Genomic DNA, 8,072 nt, shown 5'->3' on the forward strand with positions numbered 1-8,072 from the left:
AGAATCGATTTTGTATATTCTTTCAGAATATATTTACTAGTTTATGGTTGACATTCTGTCATTCTGACAGAATAAAATTGAAAAATATATTTACTGGTTTATGGTTAAAATTCTATCATTCTGACAGAATAAAATCGGATTTTTAATTTTAAATTAATTTTAAATATTCAGATTTTTAAAAATAAAGGAATTAATTATCCCTAAAAATCCAAAAGTTTCCTTTTTTAATATAGGTTAATTGGCTAAAATGCCCTTATGCTCAAATTTGTGTGATTATATGGTACATGCTATCCTATTATACTATTATCCCTCAGATCATGACCTTTGATTATATTCCATCCGATGGTCCAGATCTGTGCATTCTGGCACACAATAGTTACTAGAAACAAAATAACCTAACCCTATATATATATATATATATATATATATATATATATATATATATATATATATATATATATAATGATGAATAAACGTAGAGAACTTGCTAGTATCTATTTTAAAAATTAACACATGCAATGTTTTATTGAGCATATAGGTACTAGCAATTTTTTTGAAAGACAAAGCTCTAGACCATCTATTTCTTATAAGTTTTTATTATTAAGGGTAAAATTGAATTTGTTAATGGAGCAATCAAGGGTGAGGATTTAACTTCAAGCTTTACGATTCCAGCTCTATTTGAAATACGATATGTATAATCATTGAACTGATTTATAAATACTTTGAGATTGAATGAATATTTAGGTTGAATATTACCTCATATTTTTGAATTATATGCAAGTTTTTGTGACGACATTCATATTGAGATGTAGAAATTCACTTTAATGAGCTGATGAGCTTATCGTCTTTTGAGGAAATTGAAAGTTTTTTATTATATATTCTAAGACGTTTTAATGAAATATTCAAATGTGTTGACGTTTTTTTTAAAGATGATGCCAGAAACTTTACATTTTAGGATCTTTTGGTTTTTGATTCTATTGTTGTTGTTCATTTACACGTTTCATATTCTTGAAAGTTATGAATGCAACGATTTTCTTAAATCAACACAAACAAATAAAGAAACACTAACAAAAAAGAATTAAACACATGAGTTGCAATAAAATAATAATTGAGCTTTTATGATGAAACACACAACTCGAACAACTTACCTGCACAACTTAAACCTATAAAAAATTGTTAATAATTAATAATAAAAATGATAATAAATGTCGAAACTATAAAACAAGCACCTAAGAAGAAATATCAATACCAAGATTGTTAAAATGAATATTTTTTTTTTCAATTATTCACCAATATTAGGTTTTTATTTTATAATAAATGTTATCTTAATGCATAATTCATTTGAAAGTTACACAAACTCTTAAACTTTCGACTACTTAACCACACATAGGTGCTGTTTGTTTTTTCTGAAGCAAAATGTCTGGACTCTGCGGACCACATTTGTAGACCTCTTTAGTAGAAGAGGTGGACCAAACGTCTGCACTCTGAAAAAAGAAGACTGTTTGTTTTTGTAACATCTACGGGCTACTAAAATAAACTGATTTTTTTAAACTTCAAAATGATTTTTTAATACTTTTATGACTTTGTTATAAATAATTAACGAATCTAGATTAACGTTTATGTATTATTGTATAAAAATAAAAATATCATGTTTGTATCGTCGAACGTTTTTTTTTTAAGTTTTGTAATTTTTTTTTTCAAATTGTTTATATATGTTTTTTTTGGCTAGAAGATGTCTGAAGATGTTAGAAGACTTTAGTTCATATCTGCGCCAAGAAGAGGGCGCACATACATTTTTAGGTCTGCGGTTTTCAAAAAAACAAACAGTCTGCGAAGGCTAATGTCTGCGCGTGGTCTGTGCGGCGCAGACAGAAGAGGCCACGCAGATCTGCAGATAAAAAACAAACACTACCATAGTCACTAACTTAATTCAATCATTTATTTTTACCAATGAGTTAAAAGTTCTCTATCCTTAATTAAACATCAATGTGGGACCAACCCACTTGATAGAGACTTTGTATTTTAACTCGGAGGTCTCCAGTAATCCGGACGTTGATGAATTTTACTAACTTGGTGATACCAATTTCTAACCACCGACTACCCGATAAAAGAATCAAGACTGGAATTCGCCTAGTATGATCATAAGTTAACAGATTAATTTACGTTTACAAGGTTATTATTGATTTCAATTTGTGGTTTAATTGAAAGAAAAAAAAGTTTAGTTAATTCAGATTGGTTTGAATTAAAATATGTTTTAATTGAAATATATTACTAATTTTTAATTCTTCTTGTTTGAATTAAAGCCAGAAAAAGTAGTTGAAAGAAACAAATTTGACTTTTGTAGCATTCTCTTTTGTTGTTTGAATCATTTCTTTTGTCATAGGTTCAAATAACGTTGTAAACAAGATAATTGACTATTGTTTACTTAATATTGTAATAACTGTTTTTAATTATTAATCCAAGTTATTGATCTATCAATTATATGGTTCTAAATATCTAATACAATTGTAAAAAACTTATGTGCGTCATTTTATTCAATTTTGTTTCCACCACTCATTTTAATAAAGACATGAAAACACTATGATTGTATAAAACTTTACAATTACAATGTATAATATTCATGGATGATCAATCAACTATTAATCATTCGAATTTACAAAATGAACATGGGAAGCAGAAATGAAATTAGCATACGGGTAACTGAAGCATTACATTTAGCCCAAAAAAAAGTTTACAATTTATAATCACTACAGCATAGAATAAAAAACTGTATGATAACATAAAACTTTTATTGTGATTCATTTAAAACTTAGCTGGAATTCTCTTACAATAATAACAAGCTTTAATTAGTTTCATTGCAAAAATAAAATGGCATGTCATGTATTTAAAACATGTAGTTTTAGAAGGTTTGGTGTTTAAAAGTAATTTTTAACATGCAAAGTTATTATTTATTAATTTGTTTGATCTCTGAAATCAAATTCGAAAAATGCGCTTACAGGCTTTTAGAACAACACTTCCCTTCTTGTTTGTAGATCCCTTTACCTGCGATTCTTCTTCATCTTCGCATTCAGATTGAAGATTCAAAGAATGATCATGGATCCTGCAATACTTTTCAGAAATAGATGAAGATCTTCTCATGGAGAAAGCCTTTTTCACTGTTGTTTGCAGGTTACTACTGATCTTTTTCTCTCGATTAAACCTGGTATCAGGAATAGAACTTGTTGCATTAGGGAAGCTCTTATCTTCTTCTTTTTGCTGCAGTTCATGATGATTGTTATAGTCGTCGTATTGGGAATTTGAACTTGTTGGGGGTGTGGATCTGGTGCTTGTGGGACTGTCGTCGATCAGCTGCATCTTTGAATACCCTTTCATTCTTCCTTTGTTGTTGTTCTTTTCTCTTTAGGAGTGGTGAGTGGAGGGTATATGAAGAAGTAACTTTTCAAAACCAATTATTTAAATTTGTTAAAAATGACATAATCATGGTTTAGCTGCTATGTGTTCGGTTTTTTATATTAATTGATTTGGTATGTCATATCTTTCATATACTAGTAAGCAGTGGCGGATACAGAACAAAATATCAGGGGTAACACACATGATTTTAGAGGTTGTGTATCGGAAAGTTTACATTAATTTCTCAAAAAATTTACAACGTGCTGCAAATTTTTTTGAAAGGTTACACCAGCCACCTGAAAACCCCATAAATCCGCCCCTTTCAATAAATTATCGTATTATTCATTCATAATAATGTTATAACCATAAGATCTATTGACATAGTATTAAAACAAGTAAATTATTAATCTAACAAGGGTTAGCACGCTAAACTTATAGCTCATTTTCCTTTCATTTGATATAATTGCATTATGCAACCTAATATACCGATCCGAATATTATATTTATCTAAATCCAAGTATAAATCAAGTAGCATGGATAACAGGAACATACTATGATATTTACCTAAATCCACCAACCATCTGTATCAGCATCGTAACCATCATTTCTTCCAAATCAGATCTGTAAACAAAGTCATGCATTAACAACTTAAATATTACATTCAGAGTCTAATAAAATCTATTAATTCACTCGTTTTGAATTTAATGCAATACAATTATAAAAACTAGTGGATTCTTACAAATTTATGAAACATAAAAAATAAATATATTCCTAAGAAAATTAACACAAAAATTTATACAAATCATTCATATTTTCAACTTTGTCACTTTCGTGTACCCACCGGACGGCAGCTAAACCCTAAACCCTTTCGGGGGTTCCTTAGGGACCGATTCACTCTGTTGGGGTGGTCATGACAATTACAGTAATGTTGATGTTTTTTTTTTGGCGTCAAGGACATTCGAAATTTTTTCTCTGATGATACTTTTTTAGTGAAAGATAGTAATGGGGACAATTATTCTATATATTTTGATATTGAAAATCATATTTTTGAGATTGCCAATGATCATCCTTTTGTAGTGAACTAGAAAGTTCTTTTTATCAGAATTCTAGTGATCTGAATAATGGATCTAAGAGTAAGAATCCCGACCACGATCGTTACATGGATGATACTCAATATACTTGGAATAATCACATTAATAGTTGCATTGACAGTTATCTTCAGTCCCAAAGCTGTTTTGATAATTACATTGTAAATGGTAATGACAATTCTAGTAACAATAATTCCAATATAATTATAAAAAATTCACTGCAAAATGCAGCCAGTTCACAATTTAAACAGAAAATTGATAGTTTAATGCTGTCAATTTACATTTTTAAACACAACAATCACAGTTTAATACAAGAAATTCAAAATTTAATATAATCAATTCACAATTTAAATAAAAATTTCACAGCTTAATGCAGTTAATTCAAAGTTTAAAACACAAAAATCATAGCTTATTACAATAAATTTACAGTTTAATATAAAAAATATAAATTCAAAACCATATTATCAATTTGAAACTCTTAATACAGTCAATTCACAGTTTAATACACAAAACTAGGTGTGAGACTCATGTATTATATGAGTTTATTTAAAAGAAAAACTAAATACAAAATTCTAAACATTTGAGAAGTTTGAATTTATAAGAAAAATGAGAAAATATTAAGTTATAAAAATTAAAGTGTTTTTTTTTTAAATTTAAACAAATAATTTAGATAAATAAATAAAAAAAATTAATGAATCTTAATTTAGTAATTTTGAAATTAGAAAGAAAGTTCATTAATGAAATTGATATGTATTTACTATTGCATTTAAATACTATCTAGAATTTAATAAAATGAAAAAAAAAATCATAAAATAACATGTGGAATAAAAATTAATTTAAAATAACCACAAAATTACATGTGGCAAAATAAATGAGAGCATGACACGTGGCAAAAAGATCTTTATTTATTAGGGAGGATTCACAGTTTAATACAATAAATTCACAATTTAAGACAACAAATTATATATTCACAACCGTATTTTCAAATTAAAATTTACATTTATATGTTAATATATAGAGACATTTCTATATATTAAATTGTGAATTTAATATATCAAGCAATAAAATTCACAAGGTAATACACAAGATTCATAGTTTTATACAATATATTTACAACTCATTTACAAGTATAATCTCATATTTCAGTGTATTAAACAACTCACTCACAATTTAATACATACATAATTTATATCATATTTCTGAAGCAAATATCAAAAGAAAAACATATACATGAATGATAAAAGATAATAACTTATATGAAAACAACGAAGAAGATGAGTGAGAAATAAAACATATCATTACTCTAACACCACTACTAGTATCAACACCACAAACTACCATATGCCACCACCAACCACCGGTGCCAACACAACCAATATCCTTCCCTAAAAAATCAGATATGGATGCAACATTAGAATTTATAGTTTAATACTAAATTTCAAACACTATTTCATAGCTTAATTCAACATTTTAGACACTAATTCACCACTTAATACATCAAAAAAAAAAAAAAATACACATCCACAGTTTAATAACTTAGACAAATTAATACATAAAAAACACATATTCACAGCTTAATGACTTACCAAATTTCGTTAAGACATTTAATCAAACACTTTGTGTGCACCACATATATCATATCCATAATCACCATAAAACATCAGATCCGGCCAAATATATAAGATTTTCATCATCTCTAAAGTCAGATGATGTTTGTTTCTCCGGCAAGGTTTGACGACAAGAATAGATCCGAATCTTCAGAGTAAAAACAATAAACAATTTTCAGAGGTCTGAGATGAAGAACACAAAACTAGATGTGCAACTTGAAGAACATGACACCAGATCTCGTCGAAGCTCTTTCAATCTTGTCGGACCTCATAGATCTGAACATCGGTGGTGGCGAAAATCTTAGATCTTGACCGGAACTTGCAGATCTAAACAACGGTATGGAAGATTCGGTGGCAGATCTAGTGTTTCGGTGACAAAAAGTGTTAGATCTGAAGGTGGAGGTTCTAGATCTGACCACATCTCGAAAGATCTAGACTAGGAACACAATAGAATATGAGAAAAATCACTAGAATCATTCAGATCTGGTTAGATCTGAGTAAAAAAACACAAAGAAAAGTTGTCAGAATTATGCCGTCGGAGATGACAGGCGTTGGTGTGGAGGTCGACGGTGGATCTGAAATGGAAACATCTCGGTGATGTCGTTTTTTGTTGTGGTTCCAAATCTGAAGCAAAAAAACAAGACCGGCTCGACATTCCAACTAAGGTTAAGCGGCCGACGGAGGTGGATAGTCGTTGGAGGTAGGCGGTGACGATGTTGTACAGTCGCCGGAGGTAGGTAGTGGTGGTTGTAGAAGAAAAGAGTCTTTGAAAGTTGAAAGGATTTCAAAATTAGTGTGAGAGATTATGAGTATGATGTCTTGTAAGAATGTTCAGATATGATTTTGTAATCTAATGTTAAATATAAGAAAAATGTATGTTGACCAAAATACCCTTAATGAAAAGGGTTCTTAGATGGTTGTTAACCTTTAGGAGTTCTCATTTGATTATATATATATATATATATATATATATATATATATATATATATATATATATATATATATATATATATATATATATATATATATATATATATATACTAGGCGAATGCCCGCTCGTTGCGGAGAAACACTTATATAGTTGAAATCTTTAAAAATATATGTTTTTTTTTTAAATATACCAATAACGTTGTTGTTAAATTTGATATAACAATTCGTATACTAAATTGATATAATATATTGATTATTTTGAATTATATGATAATATATACATCTATTATAACTGTATAATCTCAACCGTTTGAATGACTTCTACCCGCGAGTTACTCATGAACAAAATTAAATATGATATATGACTTAATGTTATTTATAGTTTTTGTTATTGTTAATTATTATTTTTTTTAAATTTATTTTCTTAACGTTTTAATTTCTATCATTATAATTATTTAAAACATCAGACATTGTTTTTTGATTTTAAAGGTAACAGTGTAATCATTTATATAGAGTTCTTTTAACTATTGTAATTATAAGTTATTTTATGATACTTATTTGAAAACTTTTAACGATTATACAAATATCTTTAGAAAATATTTTAGTTAAATTGATATTATAATTTAGTTTTGCATTTAACACTATAATTTATCACATTTAACTATTCACAAAATATTCATTGAGTTTTTTAAGTAGAATTGAAATTTATATTTAAGTTGACACTATAATGTTATATTTAAATTAACTATTTAAGTGTCTTTGTCCAAACTGTTCCAAAGTTGTAGCTTTAAATTGATAATGATTAATACAACAACATATTAAATATAATAAATTAAGTATAATATGTTAAAAAAGACATAACTTTATAAGTAGAAGTAAAAATATTATTTTAATATTGAAATTTAGTTTATTTATGATTACACTTTAGATTTGACATTTATTTAACCTTATTAACCAAATTATAATCATTATTAGAAAGACACTGCAATTTATCACTTTTGACTATTTACAAAATATTATTTGGGTTGTTTAAGTTAAACTAAAATTTATATTTAGG

Source organism: Lactuca sativa, chromosome 7, assembly GCF_002870075.4.
Source record: "Lactuca sativa cultivar Salinas chromosome 7, Lsat_Salinas_v11, whole genome shotgun sequence".
In the NCBI taxonomy this organism is placed as follows: domain Eukaryota; kingdom Viridiplantae; phylum Streptophyta; class Magnoliopsida; order Asterales; family Asteraceae; genus Lactuca; species Lactuca sativa.